We start from the raw sequence: 22,039 nt of genomic DNA, 5'->3' as shown, positions 1-22,039 counted from the left end.
ATTTACTGGGTGTTAAGAGATAAGTAGAGGTTGCAATTTGGATTGATATGAGAGAGAAAAGTTAGGTAGATATTTAATAAAAGGTGACAAGTGTCACCATAAGATTTAATCTTACCATAAGACCACTATTCACCTTTTTCTATTTTGACCAAATAAATCACCAAAAATAACCAAAAATTCCTCATTCTTTTCTCCCTCTTGGCCGACTCTCTCTCCAAGCAAAAGAAGAAAAAACCTTTCTCAATTCCTTGCTCTAATCTTGCCCAAATCAACAACTTAACCGTTTAATCTTGAACTTACTCCATAAAACCTCTCCTATTAGTGTTAGTAAGTTGTTTAGTGAAGCTTTTTGGAAGAGCTACGGTGACCAACATCTTCCTCTCTCTTGTTTCTTGGTAAGTGAGGCTTGAAACACCCTACTACACCTAATGATGCTTATGTTATGCTCATTGGTGATTCAAGTGCTGAAATTTCTGGTTTTTATCTTGGTTTGGAGTGATTTGGTGAAGTTTTCTATTTTATGATGATTTTTCTGGTTTAATTGGATTATGATGGTGTGGTTGTTTATGATGATTGGAAATGATGTTTAATGACTCTAGGAGGTGGAAAAAGTGAGTAATTACAATCAATTTCTGTTTTGGAAGAAATTGGAAAAATTAGGTTTCAAAGTTCAACATTTCTGTCCGAATTTTTAGCACCTATTTAGAGGCCGAATTGGCCTTGGCTTAAAACATGAAAGTTGTAGGGAATGACATTTTAGAGGTGCTGACAAAATTTCAGGTCAATCGGAGTAGTTTAGAGTGAGATAAGTCGAAATTATTATTGCTGTTCTGGTTTACTCAGAATTGGAAAACTGTGATTGTAATGGGTTGTTTTGGCTAGGAATGCTTCCGAATTGATTGTTGTGGTCTTCTGATGAAATGTAGCCCTGTTTCTAAGCTTTCATATGGCTTTGGAATTTCTGGATTTAGACTTGTGTAGGCTAAGTTATGATGTTTACGCTAGACTGCATTTTGTGAACCTGTTTTGCGGTTCTGGGATATTGTACTGCATTTTGACCGAGTTATACTCGAAACTAGATTGAGTGGTCTTCTTCAACATTGTAGCCCCTTGAGTCCTGAATATACCTGTAAAATCTCAGGTCAAATGGATTAGTGTACTCTGAGTTATGGACAAAAACCTCAGGCCTGTTTTAGACATTACTTGGTGTACGTTTGGAATTTCAGCTTCTGACCGTGGGTTTTTCCGTTTTGATACTTTGCGAATGGGGTGTTGATCCCTTCATAAGAAATTTAGATCTTGGTCTCAGCTTCGAAACGGTATAAAGTACGTAGGAATCCGAGTTCCGTAGCTTCTGTTATGACCCAAACAATATAGATCGTCAGAACTGCCTTGTATCTGGACAGTTCTGACGGGTATTTTGGCACTCGATTTTTGTTCTATTCTGAGTGGATTCAGATCTTGGCCAAAACATCAAAGTTTTAGCCTTATGTTTCAGCTTTCTAACGCCTCTGGAATTTCTTGATTTCGATTTCTGAGCCGTGAGTTACGGCCTTGCAAACAGGGCCTGTTTGGTAAACCGCAATGAAACAGCTGGCACTGTTTCGTGCATTTTTGACCTATACCTATTGAGATCTGGGTTGAGATACCTAAATTAAAGTTGTAGCTCTTCCTTTTAGCTTCGAAACGGTGTCTCACCCACCTTGATCCGACACTCCTAGCCTAACTTTTGACCAAAACGGTTTGAGATGGCAGATCTGGCCGTCCCGTTTGCCGTTTCCGCACTGGCGCGTGCCAATTTTGCCGTTTTGCTTGTTTTAAGTACGTTAGTGGCCGTTTGTGATATATTATGACACAATCTTCTATTTCAGACAGTGGTGAGCTAGGCGGAGCCGGTGGGGCCCACTACTAGCGAACACGCGCGAAGCGATTTTGCTTTAGTACTACTTTTGTATTTTGGGTAAGTATTCAGGCCAGTTTGGTGTGTTTTCTTTGCTATGTGTTTGAGATATGTGAAAAGGGCACTTAGGCGAGGGTGTACTTTATCGCACTCGACCTAAACCCTAATTTGAATGTATAATTGTACTTGGCATATGTATATGAACCTTTTGGAACCAAAACCCTTGAGCTTGTGGCTCGGGACGACTTTCGAATAAAGTTTGTGAAGTTTGCAAAGTTTGTGATTTTGAATAATTTTGTGAAGTTTGTGAGTTTGGGGCGAACTCTTGACCTGGTTGGACTATTCGAGCCGGTTAGGGCTTGGTCGAAGTCAGTCCAACTTAGTCTGAGGTCACCAAGTTTGTAGGTTCATGTTATGAACCAATTTTGTGAATCCGGTTCACCGAGAAGGTGACCAAGTTTGTGACCCGAGCTTGTGACTCAAGCTCAAGTTTGTGATTTCGTTCGCCCGGGCAAGTTTGTGAGGTGACTGGCCAGTGAGGGTGATAAGGTGTCGGTGGGTGTACAAGTGAAGTTCTACGGACTATTATTTACGGTTGACGGAGTGTCGGCAAGAGATCATGCATGGCACATGAATTGGCTTTGGAGCCACCCGTATCCTTATTATATGATGTTGTTCTTTTCTGCTTTTGCTTTACTCTTATTGTGTAATTGTTGCTACATGAATTTACGCTTTCGCCCCTGTTTACTTACTAAGCATATAGCTTACCCCATTCCTTTTGTTTTCCTTAGCAGGGGCCGACGCGGGGACTTTTGGCTCGTATACTAGTATAGTTAGTTTGGCTTGTAATAGTTGAACAGTTAGGATGTTTGTTTTTGTTTTGGTGGTTTGACTCGATACTTTTGGAAAATGTAATTATAACTCTTTTGGGATTGTATATATTGTATTTAGAGCTCTTTCGAACTTTAAGTTTTGAGTCCTGACGCGAGCTAGGCAGGCGGCCCGCCGATACCCTTGGGTTCGCCCTTGGGAGAAGTGGGGTCGTCACAATAAGTGAGTATACTACTCACTTGAATGTTACAATGTGGCTTTGCTATATGGGATTTTGATGCCTTGAAGGCTTATTTGGCTATTGGAATTGATTGAGGTGAGGGTGTACTTGACCGCCCTCACCCCTTGTGATACCGTTAATGACTGTTTACCGCTTCACTGATATACTGCACTTGCTATATGAGATATTGAATTCACTTCATGAAAAACTGATTTGGTGTCGTTTGGACGAGTATCCAACGGCCTTATTGTACTACTGAGCTCAACCCGTTGGTAGTCAATTGAATCGAGCCGGCGAGGGCTTGGTCGTGAAAATTGACATGCCACGGGGACTGTACTGGGGAATCTTGTAGTAATGAGACTCTTGATTCCGGTAAACTCGAGTATTACCAAAAGCTACTGATTGGAGTGCGGGCCCGGTTGGGGTATGTTTGGTGGAAGGGATGGGAGTGAAGTGGGTTCTACGGTTGGTACTCATAAACGTTGACGGAGAGTCAATGAGATTGGATCAAGAATGTAAGCGTGGAAATGGGCTCTTGAGAGCCGTCCGTATCCTTTTACCGACTTGTTTTACTTCTAAATTGTGTACTTGAAATGAAAGATTATGCTTATGTGATTTTTGTTGCTTATGTGGTAGTAACTCAATGGGCTTAAGCTCATTCCGTTCCATTTGTTTTCCTTACAGGAAAATGATCACTTTTGGAAAGGTTATACTTGTTGGTTGTCAAGTTGAGCTCATGTAAATGTATCTTTTGGATAGCTCTTCGAATGAAAACCTAATGTGTATTGGGTTCACTTTCTTTTGATTGGCAAACCGAACATGTATATTCATAATGAATGGTTTTTGATATGCCGCTTTGGCTTGAAAATGTTACATTTGAATGTATGTATGTTTGGTTGATATTTGGTTGAATTTCGGATCAACTCGTATTTCAAACGGCAAAAGAAAAATTTTGGCTACTCTCGGCCTAGTATCTGGATTCTGACGTGGCCGGTACTGTTCATCATCGGCTTCGATTTTCGTTTTTTTTTATTTGTGATTTTGACTTATTTACGCGCGTGGGTATGTTCCGGAACGTATTAGATTGACGTGAACTGATCCGTAGTCCTGGCGAGAGCTGGGCAGGCAGTCCGCTAACCCCTTTGGTTCGCCTTAGGGGAAAGTGGGGCTGTTACAATGCCAAGAACGGAAGCCCGGACTTTTGGTTTTTGTAATAGGGTCTGGTGAGGTGTTAAGAAAAAGTTAAGGCTTGAAGGCGGACTTCTAAAAGTGGCTTAAATGACCTGAGATCGCTGTGACAGCCCCACCTCCCCCTAGGGCGTACCCCAGGGTTAGGCGGACCGCCTGCCCAACTCTCGCCGGGACTCAGTCGTTCACTACATTCCTCAAACAGATTGCAATATAAATCTCAAATATAACTCAAATGTTCCAACATTTACATATCAAAAGCGAAGCGTCCACGCTTCCACTGCGCCACTCTGATCCATGATCCCAATTCTTATACAAGAGGAATTCCACAACAATAAAATCACAACAAGCCTTCCTTTGCCACGAGCCCTGTGGAGGGGAATAAAATAGTTTTGGGGTGAGCTAGAAGCTCAGCGAGTAACCAGTAAAATCAGAAATCAAATATATTTCACAATAATGCATTTCGATCATTTCGATGATGGCATGATTCAGAGATCAAATGTACGTTTATTGCTCTCATGAGCCGGTGAAATCATTGCACTTGAACACCCAACGCTCAAATAGATCATTTAACATTAACATTGAGAGGGAGCCCCTTTTTGAGCTCCAGATAAACATGAACATGAACCATAAACGAGGTGGAGACGTTGGTGTCCAGCACTAGACTTTCCCAGAACTCATTGAAGCCAAATCATGTCATGAATCCACATGCAAGCACGCATGATATGCAATCGAATAAATAATGCAAGAAGCATTTCACAAGTACTTTGGAAATAGTTTAGGGTCACTCACTTCCATGGCTCAGAAATCATCCATCAAATATCATTGCCTTGCTCAAATCCAAGTCTTAAATCACAAACTCAATGCAAACAAGTCCTTTAAAAGTTCGGACAGCATTTCCCCTAAATTTGCTAACTTTTCCAGCTATCATGGCTTCATTATTTCCTCAGCCAGTCCCAAAGGTACACACACAACAACAAGTTCATCCAATAGCCATTTAGCAAGCTCCAAGTAGTACTAGTACAAGTCAAGCTAGGGAAAAGTCCGGAAATGAAAGTTAAGCTCAAAACCAGAAAAACAGTTTTGACGTCATTTTGCGGTAATGGTACCAAAGGCGCTACGATTGTCGGATGAAGGTTCAAGACCCACCGTTTCGAAGCTAAGAGACAGGGCTACAATATTACAGAAGGTCATTCAACCCAGTTTCGAGTGTAACCAGGTCAAAAATGCAAGAAACTACACCAGAACCGGAAAAACAGATTCACAGAACGCATTCTAGCGGAAACATCATAAATCAGGCTATCCAAGTCCAAATCCAGAAATTTCAAAACCAGCTGAAAGCTAAGAAATAGGGCTAAATTTCATCAAAAGGCCTCAACAACCAATTCGGAAGCAATTCCAGCCAAAACAACCAATTACAGGCGCAATTCTTACATTCGGGTAAAACCACAACAGCAATAGTAATTTCGACTTTTCTCATTTTACACTACTCTGATTGACCTGAAATTTTGTAGGCACCTCTAAAATGTCATTCCCTACAACTTTCATGTTTTAAGCCAAGGCCAATTCGGCCTCTAACTATGAGCTACAAATTCGGACAGAATGTTATCATCATAAACCCTAACTTTCCAAAATTTCTTCCAAAACAGAAATTGTTTGCAATTAACCACTTTTTCCACCTCAAAGAGTCCTTAAACATCATTTCCAATCATCATACATGACCCCATAATCATATCCATATGAAAACAGAAAAATCCCCAATAATTATAAAACTTCACCAATTCAACCAAAATCAAGATATAATCCATAAAAGTGCATCTTATACCACCACCAATCATGAATTGAACATCATTAGAGGAAGGAGAGGGGTCCTTCACAACTCACGTTAGCAATACAAAAGATAGAGCAACTAGTCACCTTAGCTTTCCAAACAACTGCACAAAACACCTCAAGACCACTTAGCAAAGAGATTTTATGGAATGATTTGGAGTTTTATTGGTTGGATTTGAAGATTGAGCAAGAAATAGAAGGAAGAAATTGATAGCTTTTCTTTCTTTTCCTTTGAGAGAGAGCCGGCTATGAAGCTTTAGAAATAAGGATGATTTTTGGCAAGTTTTTTATTTATTTGGTAAAGTAGGGAATAGTGTAGTCAAAGTCCAAGACTTAATCTTATGGTGACACTTGTCACCTTTAGGTTTAAAGCTTATCTTTTTGTCTCTCCAATACAAATATCTTAACACCTTGTAAAATAATATCACTTAATACAAAATTCCAACAAGTTGTCAAAAATATAATGCATTTACCGCACTTGCGGGTCCCACGTTCAAAATACGCTCTTAATTTCTCAAAAACTAACCGATACTAGAAAAATCATTTTAAAACTATCTTTGCTCATAAACTTTATCTGGGGAATTTTTCTAATCAAAAAAATGTAGAAAAGGCGGGCGATTAAAAAAAAATAAACCCTAGAAAATTAGAAAATTTCCGGGTTCTCACTCTTATTCTTTCGGGGCGTCACAATCGCATTATTGCACCATCTCTATTTTAGGGTTAAATCAAAACTTGCTCCAGTTTATTTTCTGAGACTCTATTTTTTTATTTTTCTATATTATTTTTTGATTCCATTCATCTTTTGAAATGTTCACAATTTGCCCCAGTTTATTTTTTACTGAGGTTTTCTTTTGTTCATTTCCTTTTCTTTCAGCTTTCCTTCAAAAATTGAATTTGCCCTAGTGTGAGGTTCCTTCTCTTTTCTTTTTCTTTTCTTTTTTTTTCAAACCTAAATTTGCCCCAGTGTGGGGTTTGCGATTGTCAGGGGTTGCCAAACGAAGTAATTTATTCTGAAAGCTCAAAAGGGATAATTAGAGATAAAATGTCTCAATGGGAAAGGAAGAGGGCCTGAATTTCATTCCATTCCTCGCATTAACTCTAAAAGAAAACTTTCATTTAGCAGATGAAGAATTTCTTACACATATCCGAATCGCTTGGCTAAAGGAAAAATTGGTCATCCATTATTGCGAGAACAAGTGCTCCCACTGGCAATGTCCCCTTTTTCTTTCTTCTTCTTCTTCTCTTTTTTTTTTTTTATAAAAGGGCCCTGCCAGTTTGGTGCCAATTTGCCCTTAGCTTTCTCTTTGCACTGGCAAAACTCCATTTCCACACTTTATCTCTTTCTTTAAATAATCGTGGCTTGTCCTTCTTATTGTAACACTTTTCAACTTTTCATTCAAATGAATACTAATTTCATTTCCTTGATATTGACCCTAGTTCACAGCTCGAGTTTTTCTTTATACCATTCGAGCCTCTTTGAACTATTTTCGAATGTCTGCTCATTACTCTTTTCATTTTCACATTCGTGAGATATTGCTACCATCAAACTTTGGAACAGTGATATCCAGAGGGTCAGAGGATTTTATTGTTATTATTATTTTTGTATTTATTTTGGCCATCTGAAAGGAATGTGTAAGTAACATATAAAACTATACATTTTATTAAATTTTAAAATAAAGGCCAAACTTAATAGCATGTTACTTGCTAGATGAAACGTGTTTCCAAAAGTCACTTGATTGAAAACTATTTACAAAAACACAGTTAAGCAAAAACACACGTATGAACAATTTTTCATTGGATTTAACCAAAACAGCTCCCTAAATTTATCGAAACTCCTTTCAAGAGGGGGGATCTCACTAGTTCGCGATTTTCAAGTTTCCTCATTGGGGATGTCCTTGTGTTCGGGAAAGGGTTTTATACTTATTCTCGGTCCTTGTTCTCCCATTTTCCTTAGCACTATATCCCCTGCTTCAATCATATCTTGAATTTTAGATTTCAACGCCCTACAGTTATTGGTAGAATGCCCAAGAGCTCCAGAATGATTTGCGCAGACAGCTTAAGGGTCATAGGCGGAGGGCAAACCCTTATAATAGATCTTGGAGGGCAAAACACCAATTTTTCCAGTAGCTTTAAGCTGTTCGTACAATCGATCAATGGGTTGGCCCAGGTTAGGGAAGATTGGGTATGGGGTTGAGTTTTGAATTTTATGGTTCAGAGGATAGGTGCGGTTGTTTGGTCGAGCGGGCCTTGGATTATAGGGAGGGTGAGGTCGAATTTAAAGATTGGTCTGAAAAGTTGGGACGGGTAGTATAGATGGTTTTGCATAGTTTGGTCGAGGTCGAGGGTGATTGATAGTAGTATGGTAAGCAGGGCGTGGGTATGGGTGAGGGTATAAGTTGGAAGGTTGATTAGTAGGCACGGGATTGTACTGAACACCGCTACTACTAGCAACCAGTTGGTTAATCATGTGCCGTTGTGTAGCCACCTCCGTGCTTAGGTCATTGATTTTGTTCAACATTTCGCTCAATTGAATTCCCAAATTTACAGCGCCTGTTGTGGGTGTCGTGGCGGATCTATCAGATGATTCAGGATGTGTACTCATGCTTACCCTATTTCTCAAAGCTCGATTATGTGATCGTCTATTGATGGGGCTTCTTGATGTAACTATTTTTACAATTACCTGAAATTTTAGGAAAAAAGGTACTTAGATTCCCCTCTTGATTAATTGTTGACGAAAAGAAAAGAAAGAAAAAGAAAAAGACACGAGTTAGTATATATTGAGGTAATTCGGATGCATGTCCTATTGGGGGACCCTTTTTGTGCCAAGGGTAGGCCTAACATGAGAATGCAATCCTCTAGGATAGGCACATACAATACCTGATGGATCCGATCAACTTATTGACATTTGATTAGAAAGTAATTTGAAAATTTTTGGGCCAATTGGAGTGAGAAGAGACATTTTTCCAACAAAACGAGGACCAAGTCCGAATGAATTGATTACTTTGATTAACACATAAAGTGATGTGTGAAAGAGCCATGTCTCAACTAGGTTTTCAGTAAATCTTAGATCGAAACCCTAAAAAAAAAAAAACGGGTCAAGTGGATCAGATAAAATTAATGATTTATTCAAAGTTGACTAGATTACTTTTAAAAAAGGGTGAACTGGTCAAATTGAATTGAATGAAACTTGATTATTTATTCAAAATTGACTGGATCACCCTAAATATAGGTAAATTGGTCAAATGAAATGAATGAAATTGCTGAAAAATCGATCGAATGGTCCTAAAATGAATGAATGGATCAAGTGGAGTCAATGATTTTATTCAAAAAATGACTATATTGTCCCAAAAATGAATAATTTGACAAAAAGGATGGGATAAATAAATTGATCAAATGGATTGAATGGAATTGATGGTTTATTCAAAAATCGATTGAATTGTCTACCTATTGGTAGTTTCAAAAAATCATTGCAATGCGTTAGTCTATGAGCCTCCTAAAATCAAGATTTGGCCTTTATATTTATCGTCTCAACAATGAGGAATCATTTGTGAATTTCTTCAAATTAATGTCCTTTACGCGAGAGAATTTTTTACCAATTTTGTTTAAAATGGCCAAAAGATGATTGTTAGATGCTCATATTCCAAAGATCGCTCTATGAAAATGATTAGATCCTACCTTACCTTGTGCACTACCCCTCCGGATGTTACAAGAATGTAAACGTGCAAATCCCCTTGGATTAAGTATCCGAGACAAAAGGTGGCTTATTCCTAATATGTGATTCCCTATGTGGCATTCCCTTCTACGGTTTATGCATGATGCCAATTAATTAAAGCGATAAAATATGCAATTTGAAATGAAAACGTGACATAAGGAACCCTTTATATGCCAGGTGTCACGCCCCAATTTTTAAATAAAGAATAAATAAAAGACGTGTTTAGAAAAATGGTTTTTGATTCAATTTTTGATTGGAAAATGAATTTTGATTAACAAAGAGAATGAAAAACATGGGTCTAAATGGAACTTGAAAATGCGACGATTTGACCCAAAATATAGTTTAAAAAGGGTTTTTGAATGAAAAATGGAGTCGCCACTTGGTATTGAGTTGAGGTGTACCAAGTCACCTAAAAATGAATTTTAAAGAAAAAAGTACAAAACCCTTTTTAAACGACTCCAAGTCTACGAAAATCAGAGAAAAAGATTCGGGAGTCACATTTGAAGAAAGAGAAGGCAAGGATAAGAATCCAAGGCACCCTTTCAACCTAACCAAGGCTAGTTGCGCGATTTAGTCAAATATTTTCTTATTTTAACCTAAAAATTTATCACATTTGGATGTTCTATATGAATGCAAACCCTAGACCTAGGAGGGTATCGAGGGGGTCGAAATGTATCTTCAAAGCTTACTTGGTACCAATCACATTAATTATGATGCCCAATGCGGACTCTTTGGAGAGGTCACGAATAATGCAAAACTATGAGACTCTAAAGAAAAGGAAAATAATAATATACAAATATACATGACCTACAGGAATGCATCATGTCGGGTACGGGGGACTAATGTTCGTGACTCAATTTTCCCTTTAATAGAGGGAATACGAGCGTGCTAAGGCTAGAGAGCCAAACTCGTCCATATCCCATATCCAAGGGTGACTCCCTAACCTATGCAAGCAAATGACCTTAATAACTAGAATGAAATGCAAAGTCCTAAATGTGTAAGGGAAAGGTTAGGGGAGCATACAAAAATGAAAAATGCTAAAAGGAAAATATGCATGAAGTTGTAATGAGGCATGCAGATATGACACTAGCGAAAGGGGGACAGCCCTATTAGGTCTACCGTTGGACTAGCCCTTTACTAACGTTCTCTCACAAGCATTGGACTTGTAAGAGCCCGAGGGGAAGACCATGACTAGCATTGGACTAGCCACGGTAACGTGCGTTTGCATTCACCATATATAATCAAATATAATACTAAAGCAAATAGACATGCAAAGCACCTAGTTTCACATAGCATGTAGCACACAAGCATGCTTAACTAGATGCAAAGGCCTAGGAAAGCGATAAATGTGACGGCCCCACCTCCCCCTAGGGCGTACCAAAGGGTTCGGCGGGTCGCCTGCCCGGCTCTCGCCGGGACTCAGTCGATCACTACAATCCTCAAATATATTACAATAAAAATCTCAAATTTACATCACATGGTCCACAAACATACATCCAAGTCTCCAATAATTACATGTCATAAATGCAGCGGAAACTAATTCCCAACTATACATAAAATGATTCCAAATCCAAATTGTACAAAATATAAGCCATCCAGTCACGTGAATAAGTACAACAAGTCCTTCCTTCGCCTTGAGCCCTGTGGAGGGGAATAAAATATTTTTGGGGTGGGCTAGAAACTCAGTGAGTAACCAGTAAAATCAGTAATCAAATATATTTCACAATATTGCATTTCGATCCTTTCGATGATGTCATGATTCAAAGAACAAATGTCCATTTATTGCTCTCGTGAGCCAGTGAAATCATAGTACTTGAACACCCAACGCTCAAATAGATCATTTAACATTAACATTAACATTAAGAGGGAGCCCCTTTTTGAGCTCCGGAGCCATTTGCTCCAAGTAAACAGAGGTGGAGACGTTGGTGTCCAGCACAAGACTCCCCAAGAACTCATTGAAGCCAAAATCATATCATGAATTCACATGCAAGCACGCATGAGATGCAGTCGAGTAAATAATGCAAGAAACATTTCATAAGAAGCTTTAACAATAGTTTGGGGTCACTCACCTCCATGGCTCAGAAATCATCCATCACATAACATTGCCTTGCTCAAATCCAAGTCTTAGATCACAAACTCAATGCAAACAAGTCCTTTAAAAGTTCGGACAGCACTTCCCCTAAATTTACTTACTTTTCCAGCCATCATGGCTTCATTATTTCCTCAGCCAGTCCCAAAGGTACACACACAACAACAAGTTCATCCAATAGTCATTCAGCAAGCTCCAAGTAGTACAAAGACAAGTCAAGCTAGGAAAAAGTCTGGAAATGAAAGTTAAGCTCAAAACCAGAAAAATAGTTTTGACGTCATTTTGCGGTAATGGTACAAAAGGCGCTACGATTGTCGGATGAAGGTGTAAGATACACCGTTTCGAAGCTAAGAGATAGGGTTACAATATTTCAGAAGGTCACTCAACCCAGTTTCGAGTGTAACCAGGTAAAAAATGCAAGATACCATACCAGAATCACAAAAATAGATTCACAGAACGCATTCTAGCAGAAACATCATAACTCTGGCTCTCCAAGTCCAAATCCAGAAATTCCAAAACCAGCTGAAAGCTAAGAAACAGGAATAAATTTCATCAGAAGGCCTCAACATCCAATTCGGAAGCAATTCCAGCCAAAACAACCAATTACAGTCGCAAATCCCAATTTCGGGTAAAACCAGAACAGCAATAGTAATTTTGACTTTTCTCATTCCACACTACACCGATTGACCTGAAATTTTGTAGGCACCTTTAAAATGTCATTCCCTACAACTTTCATGTTTTAAGCTAAGGCCAATTCGACCTCTATCTATGAGCTATAAATTCGGACAGAATGAAGAACATTGAAACCTAGTTTTCCACTTTTCCTTCCAAAACAGAAATTGATTGCAATTAATCACTTTTTCCACCTCCTAGAGTCATTAAACATCATTTCCAATCATCATACATGACCCCATAATCATATCCATATGAAAACAGAAAAATCCCCAAAAATAATAAAACTTCATCATTTTCAACCAAAATCAGGAAATCAACCATAAAATCACTTATTCAACCACCACCAATCACTAATTGAACATTATCAAGATCAAAGGAAAGGTTCCTTAGTCACTTACCTTAAAAACCCAAGAAAAGAAGCAACTTAGCTCCTTGGTCTTCCAAACCACTTCACAACCAACCTTAATACCACTAAACTAAGAGGTTTTATGGAGGAAATCCAAGTTTAATCGGTTAAATTGTTTGATTGGAGCAAGAAATGAAGAAGTAAGATGAAAGCTTTCCTTTCTTTTCTCCTTGTGAAGCTCAGCCAAGATGATGAAGAATGAAGGTAATTTTGGATCAATTTGGTACTTATTTGGTAAAGGTAGTAAGATGGTCAAATGTCAAAGTCCAACCTTCAATAACAAGGTGACACTTGTCACCCTTTAAGCTTGAGATTATCTTCTTGTCTCTCCAAGACAAATATCTTAACACCTTGTAAAATAATATCACTCAATACAAAATTCCAACAAGTTGTCAAAAAATATAATGCATTTACCGCACTTGCGGGTCCCACGTCCAAAATACGCTTTTAATTTCTCAAAAACTAACCGATACTAGAAAAATCATTTTAAAACTATTTTTGCTCATAAACTTTATCTGGGGAATTTTTCTAATCAAGAAAATGTAGAAAAGGCGGGCGTTAAAAAAATAAACCCTAGAAAATTAGAAAATTTCCGGGTTCTCAAACTCATTTTTTTTCGGGGCGTCACAATCTCCCCTCCTTAAAAGAATGTCGTCCTCGACATTCCATCTTGTACCAATCAAGTCAAGACATCCCGCACAAATCTCTCAAGAGTCAAATCAAACCCACAGTCCGGCATCCTAAACTTCAAGCCTAGGATACACTACAGAGATCTGAAGCCTAAGCTCTGATACCAACTGTGACGGCCCCACCTCCCCCTAGGGCGTACCAAAAGGTTCGGCGGGTCGCCTGCCCGGCTCTCGCCGGGACTCAGTCGATCACTACAATCCTCAAATATATTACAATAAAAATCTCAAATTTACATCACATGGTCCACAAACATACATCCAAGTCTCCAATAATTACATGTCATAAATGCAGCGGGAACTAATTCCCAACTATACATAAAATGATTCCAAATCCAAATTGTACAAAATATAAGCCATCCAGTCACGTGAATAAGTACAACAAGTCCTTCCTTCGCCTTGAGCCCTGTGGAGGGGAATAAAATATTTTTGGGGTGGGCTAGAAACTCAGTGAGTAACCAGTAAAATCAGTAATCAAATATATTTCACAATATTGCATTTCGATCCTTTCGATGATGTCATGATTCAAAGAACAAATGTCCATTTATTGCTCTCGTGAGCCAGTGAAATCATAGTACTTGAACACCCAACGCTCAAATAGATCATTTAACATTAACATTAACATTAAGAGGGAGCCCCTTTTTGAGCTCCGGAGCCATTTGCTCCAAGTAAACAGAGGTGGAGACGTTGGTGTCCAGCACAAGACTCCCCAAGAACTCATTGAAGCCAAAATCATATCATGAATTCACATGCAAGCACGCATGAGATGCAGTCGAGTAAATAATGCAAGAAACATTTCATAAGAAGCTTTAACAATAGTTTGGGGTCACTCACCTCCATGGCTCAGAAATCATCCATCACATAACATTGCCTTGCTCAAATCCAAGTCTTAGATCACAAACTCAATGCAAACAAGTCCTTTAAAAGTTCGGACAGCACTTCCCCTAAATTTACTTACTTTTCCAGCCATCATGGCTTCATTATTTCCTCAGCCAGTCCCAAAGGTACACACACAACAACAAGTTCATCCAATAGTCATTCAGCAAGCTCCAAGTAGTACAAAGACAAGTCAAGCTAGGAAAAAGTCTGGAAATGAAAGTTAAGCTCAAAACCAGAAAAATAGTTTTGACGTCATTTTGCGGTAATGGTACAAAAGGCGCTACGATTGTCGGATGAAGGTGTAAGATACACCGTTTCGAAGCTAAGAGATAGGGTTACAATATTTCAGAAGGTCACTCAACCCAGTTTCGAGTGTAACCAGGTAAAAAATGCAAGATACCATACCAGAATCACAAAAATAGATTCACAGAACGCATTCTAGCAGAAACATCATAACTCTGGCTCTCCAAGTCCAAATCCAGAAATTCCAAAACCAGCTGAAAGCTAAGAAACAGGAATAAATTTCATCAGAAGGCCTCAACATCCAATTCGGAAGCAATTCCAGCCAAAACAACCAATTACAGTCGCAAATCCCAATTTCGGGTAAAACCAGAACAGCAATAGTAATTTTGACTTTTCTCATTCCACACTACACCGATTGACCTGAAATTTTGTAGGCACCTTTAAAATGTCATTCCCTACAACTTTCATGTTTTAAGCTAAGGCCAATTCGACCTCTATCTATGAGCTATAAATTCGGACAGAATGAAGAACATTGAAACCTAGTTTTCCACTTTTCCTTCCAAAACAGAAATTGATTGCAATTAATCACTTTTTCCACCTCCTAGAGTCATTAAACATCATTTCCAATCATCATACATGACCCCATAATCATATCCATATGAAAACAGAAAAATCCCCAAAAATAATAAAACTTCATCATTTTCAACCAAAATCAGGAAATCAACCATAAAATCACTTATTCAACCACCACCAATCACTAATTGAACATTATCAAGATCAAAGGAAAGGTTCCTTAGTCACTTACCTTAAAAACCCAAGAAAAGAAGCAACTTAGCTCCTTGGTCTTCCAAACCACTTCACAACCAACCTTAATACCACTAAACTAAGAGGTTTTATGGAGGAAATCCAAGTTTAATCGGTTAAATTGTTTGATTGGAGCAAGAAATGAAGAAGTAAGATGAAAGCTTTCCTTTCTTTTCTCCTTGTGAAGCTCAGCCAAGATGATGAAGAATGAAGGTAATTTTGGATCAATTTGGTACTTATTTGGTAAAGGTAGTAAGATGGTCAAATGTCAAAGTCCAACCTTCAATAACAAGGTGACACTTGTCACCCTTTAAGCTTGAGATTATCTTCTTGTCTCTCCAAGACAAATATCTTAACACCTTGTAAAATAATATCACTCAATACAAAATTCCAACAAGTTGTCAAAAAATATAATGCATTTACCGCACTTGCGGGTCCCACGTCCAAAATACGCTTTTAATTTCTCAAAAACTAACCGATACTAGAAAAATCATTTTAAAACTATTTTTGCTCATAAACTTTATCTGGGGAATTTTTCTAATCAAGAAAATGTAGAAAAGGCGGGCGTTAAAAAAATAAACCCTAGAAAATTAGAAAATTTCCGGGTTCTCAAACTCATTTTTTTTCGGGGCGTCACAATCTCCCCTCCTTAAAAGAATGTCGTCCTCGACATTCCATCTTGTACCAATCAAGTCAAGACATCCCGCACAAATCTCTCAAGAGTCAAATCAAACCCACAGTCCGGCATCCTAAACTTCAAGCCTAGGATACACTACAGAGATCTGAAGCCTAAGCTCTGATACCAACTGTGACGGCCCCACCTCCCCCTAGGGCGTACCAAAAGGTTCGGCGGGTCGCCTGCCCGGCTCTCGCCGGGACTCAGTCGATCACTACAATCCTCAAATATATTACAATAAAAATCTCAAATTTACATCACATGGTCCACAAACATACATCCAAGTCTCCAATAATTACATGTCATAAATGCAGCGGGAACTAATTCCCAACTATACATAAAATGATTCCAAATCCAAATTGTACAAAATATAAGCCATCCAGTCACGTGAATAAGTACAACAAGTCCTTCCTTCGCCTTGAACCCTGTGGAGGGGAATAAAATATTTTTGGGGTGGGCTAGAAACTCAGTGAGTAACCAGTAAAATCAGTAATCAAATATATTTCACAATATTGCATTTCGATCCTTTCGATGATGTCATGATTCAAAGAACAAATGTCCATTTATTGCTCTCGTGAGCCAGTGAAATCATAGTACTTGAACACCCAACGCTCAAATAGATCATTTAACATTAACATTAACATTAAGAGGGAGCCCCTTTTTGAGCTCCGGAGCCATTTGCTCCAAGTAAACAGAGGTGGAGACGTTGGTGTCCAGCACAAGACTCCCCAAGAACTCATTGAAGCCAAAATCATATCATGAATTCACATGCAAGCACGCATGAGATGCAGTCGAGTAAATAATGCAAGAAACATTTCATAAGAAGCTTTAACAATAGTTTGGGGTCACTCACCTCCATGGCTCAGAAATCATCCATCACATAACATTGCCTTGCTCAAATCCAAGTCTTAGATCACAAACTCAATGCAAACAAGTCCTTTAAAAGTTCGGACAGCACTTCCCCTAAATTTACTTACTTTTCCAGCCATCATGGCTTCATTATTTCCTCAGCCAGTCCCAAAGGTACACACACAACAACAAGTTCATCCAATAGTCATTCAGCAAGCTCCAAGTAGTACAAAGACAAGTCAAGCTAGGAAAAAGTCTGGAAATGAAAGTTAAGCTCAAAACCAGAAAAATAGTTTTGACGTCATTTTGCGGTAATGGTACAAAAGGCGCTACGATTGTCGGATGAAGGTGTAAGATACACCGTTTCGAAGCTAAGAGATAGGGTTACAATATTGCAGAAGGTCACTCAACCCAGTTTCGAGTGTAACCAGGCAAAAAATGCAAGATACCATACCAGAATCACAAAAATAGATTCACAGAACGCATTCTAGCGGAAACATCATAACTCTGGCTCTCCAAGTCCAAATCCAGAAATTCCAAAACCAGCTGAAAGCTAAGAAACAGGAATAAATTTCATCAGAAGGCCTCAACATCCAATTCGGAAGCAATTCCAGCCAAAACAACCAATTACAGTCGCAAATCCCAATTTCGGGTAAAACCAGAACAGCAATAGTAATTTTGACTTTTCTCATTCCACACTACACCGATTGACCTGAAATTTTGTAGGCACCTTTAAAATGTCATTCCATACAACTTTCATGTTTTAATCTAAGGCCAATTCGGCCTCTATCTATGAGCTATAAATTCGGACAGAATGAAGAACATTGAAACCTAGTTTTCCACTTTTCCTTCCAAAACAGAAATTGATTGCAATTAATCACTTTTTCCACCTCCTAGAGTCATTAAACATCATTTCCAATCATCATACATGACCCCATAATCATATCCATATGAAAACAGAAAAATCCCCAAAAATAATAAAACTTCATCATTTTCAACCAAAATCAGGAAATCAACCATAAAATCACTTATTCAACCACCACCAATCACTAATTGAACATTATCAAGATCAAAGGAAAGGTTCCTTAGTCACTTACCTTACAAACCCAAGAAAAGAAGCAACTTAGCTCCTTGATCTTCCAAACCACTTCACAACCAACCTTAATACCACTAAACTAAGAGGTTTTATGGAGGAAATCCAAGTTTAATCGGTTAAATTGTTTGATTGGAGCAAGAAATGAAGAAGTAAGATGAAAGCTTTCCTTTCTTTTCTCCTTGTGAAGCTCAGCCAAGATGATGAAGAATGAAGGTAATTTTGGATCAATTTGGTACTTATTTGGTAAAGGTAGTAAGATGGTCAAATGTCAAAGTCCAACCTTCAATAACAAGGTGACACTTGTCACCCTTTAAGCTTGAGATTATCTTCGTGTCTCTCCAAGACAAATATCTTAACACCTTGTAAAATAATATCACTCAATACAAAATTCCAACAAGTTGTCAAAAAATATAATGCATTTACCGCACTTGCGGGTCCCACGTCCAAAATACGCTTTTAATTTCTCAAAAACTAACCGATACTAGAAAAATCATTTTAAAACTATTTTTGCTCATAAACTTTATCTGGGGAATTTTTCTAATCAAGAAAATGTAGAAAAGGCGGGCGTTAAAAAAATAAACCCTAGAAAATTAGAAAATTTCCGGGTTCTCAAACTCATTTTTTTTCGGGGCGTCACAATAAACACATAGGCACACACAAGCACATAGCACATAAGCCCCATCTATTACATTCGGGGGAAGCCTACTACAATCTAAGAGGGGAAACGGTATAAAATAAATAAAATAATAACCTAACTATTACAACTTTGGCTTTCAAGTGCCTTTCAAATGATCAAAATTGAACTAAAAATAGATATGCAAACTAAAGCCATCAAAGAAAATAAAATAAATGAAATAAATAAATAAATAATAATAAAGCATTTAAGAGGCACGCAATTAAACACGTAAAATCACATAGAGCATGTAGGGTCAAATAAAGTAGGAAATAAGGGATAGGGTGTACCTCCCTTGAATTGGAGCCCTAATGAAGTGAAATCACTTATTTACCCTCCAAAAACAAAGAAAGGGTCAAGGCATCTCAAATAACCAGACAAATATGAAGTTGAACCATTGAAAGCATTTAAATAACTAAACAGTCCATATTCACAAAATTAGGATCCAATTGAAAGGAAAAAGAAAGTTTAAGGGATCAATTTGATTAGTTTTTCAATTGCTTGGGCCATAGTGAAATGAGAGGAGGCTTGAGGCCAAAGTGCAATTTTAGAAAATATCCATGCATGCAAATGAAAGCTTCCAGCAAACTGACGCTTTCTTTGCTTCTACCATTTTCTGCTGCGAAATTGCAGCTTGTGAGCAAACCAGAGGAGAAAAAAACAACCATCATTGACACAAGATTTAAATGTACAAACAAAGTGATGAAGCCCAATTCGTGAGCTATTTTAGGAATAAAAAAAATGAGAGCTAACGCAGCTTCATGCCAAATAACATGAGAAAAACTTCTGCAATTTTTCTGCTGTAAGTTCGCAGCTCCAGCTCACGTGAATGATATAAAAAAAAATTGTACAAAAAGCTCATTGTTCATCAACTTAACTCAGCCGCCTCTCCAAACATCAATCTTAACATTGATCAAACATGGTTGCCTAGGTGGAGAGGATTCAAACTATTCCAAACTGAGAAGATTCAAACCAAGAAAGCAAGGAAACAAGCAAAAGAAGCATTTGACATGTTAACTTTCGGACCATGAAGCACATAAAGTACTAGACATCTACACAGAGAGCTCCGAGACAAACAACATGCAACCATGAAGGGACTTATGATGAACATGCTCATAATATGCCAATGGAACAACAAAGATCAACTCCAAACTTTGAGCAATTCAAGAACCCCTCAGCAACAAAGGAAAAGGCCGTGGCTGCAACAAGATAGAGAACTCCAATTTGTTGCAGCAATTCTCGGCTCCTCATATCAGTTCTAATATATGTAACCCAAGCTGACACAAGACAAAACCCAACTCATTTAAACATGACATGCGAGGACTTGAGACCATGAAGAGAGTAAAATCCAACCAGCTTTCGGTCACACAAATGCAACAAAATGACTTGACTGTCTGCTAAAATTGGTCCCAAAAATCCCAGTTAAAACAGCATAGACAACAAACTCCAAACAAACACAACTTCAGTCATCATGAGCAAAAACAATAAAGCAAGACTCAGAACAAAGGATAGCCAGGAACATCAGTATCACGACCCTTTCAAATCCATATCTGCAGCTCTTTAACACAAGCCCCAAAGCGATAAAAATTCAATCTTTGGGCCCATCAGGAGATCACAGAAGAAGAACCCGCAAATGACACCCATTTCATTTTTTGTGTGGAGGAGAGGAAAGCACGAAAGCTAACAAGATTTAGTTCATAAAATACACAAGTTCTAAACATAGCCACTGGAGTCATAACTTATCCACGAGATCATGCCCAACATACAACCATTAAGATCTGTGGTTTCTAACTCACAAATGAAGGACATGATTCGGTAATTTAAAGGAAAGAAAACGCAACTTACAGTGGTGATGCTTTCTCTCGGTGAAAGGGATGACGATCAGGAGGGTTAGCAACTCCGATGGCTCCTTTACTGACTCTTCTTCCTTGGTCGACACTGTAATCCTTAGGTTTCTCTCCCGTCATTTTCTGTTTTCTTTTCTCAGTTCTCCTCTTTTTTTTCCTTTGCCGTCCTCAGACCCTCTCTCCTTTTTCCTTTCGTTCCATTCTCCCCATTGCCCTTTTTCCCTTAGCTTTTCTCCTCAGCCGCCAACAGATCCTCCCGTCCTCCCCTTTTCTCTCAAGCCGTCTCCCTTCTTCACTCTCCCTCGGCTCTCAACTCTCTCCCCCTCTCAAACTCTCCCTTCACCCCTTTTCAGCCGTCAACTTTTTTGATCCCCCTAGCCGTCACTCCTCTCTCTGGTTTCTTTCTTCAGCCATCCAAAACCTCCCTCCTTCACGTTCTCCTTTTTTTCAGCCCCTCCTAACCCCTGTTCTGGTTGTGTTTTCATCTATTTAAAGGCCCCAAAACCTACGATGAAAGGTTTAGATGGCCCTGCTCAAAAAATCAGTTTATGTGGTTCATTGCTGCCCCTTGGATCTTGTTCTTGAGTGATGAGCCGGGTTGGTACTAGGAATGTTTGGAGAGAAAAAAACTGTAATGGGAACGAATGAAATTGGAAGAAAAGCCATCCGCAATGTTGAACCATGTTGCTTCCTTTCGTATGAAACCCGGAGGATGATGAATAGTGTACGTCCAAACGTGCGCACGGATCTCTTTCTCTCTTTTTTCTTTTTCTGTACTTGATTTTTTGTTTTTTCCTTTCCTTTTCTGATTTTCTTTTCTTTACAATAACTCAGTTAATTAATAAAATGGAAATAAAACAAAATAACAATTTAAATAAAATCGAATGAAATGATCAAAACTAGGAATAAAAGATAAAAGAAAAATGCTAACATTTTTTTTTGTGTTTGATTGATGATTTTCTTTTTTCAGTGGATTAATTAATTAAAACAAAAACAATTTCTTAACAAAAATGAGAATGAGATAAACTAAGCAAGAAATAATAATAAAAATAAAATAAATAAATAAACAAAAATCACCTAGAATAAATAAAAGGACAGGCTAAAATTTTGGTGTCTACACCAGGGTAGGCCTAAAATTATATGCTATTATTAATTTACGAATGAAATATACCAAAATTTCTAAACGTGCAATAGTCTATCTATAAGGGTAGGTCCTAAAAGAGGATCATGCCAGACCTCTTATTTCCTAACGTTTGTGAATGCAAAAGACAAGAGACAAGGAAAGTTAGTTCAATAAATAATACATAACACGTTGTGGCAATCAAATAATAAAATATAGAAAGCAAAATAAGGAAAGAGGGTTGGAATCCCTCCCCTCGTGCCTAGTGTCCCTAATTCAGGATAAGGTCGACTCTACCCTAGGCAATTCTAATAT

The sequence above is a fragment of the Coffea arabica genome, chromosome 1c, assembly GCF_036785885.1.
Source record: "Coffea arabica cultivar ET-39 chromosome 1c, Coffea Arabica ET-39 HiFi, whole genome shotgun sequence".
Classification (NCBI taxonomy): domain Eukaryota; kingdom Viridiplantae; phylum Streptophyta; class Magnoliopsida; order Gentianales; family Rubiaceae; genus Coffea; species Coffea arabica.
This window is presented reverse-complemented; position numbering follows the sequence as displayed.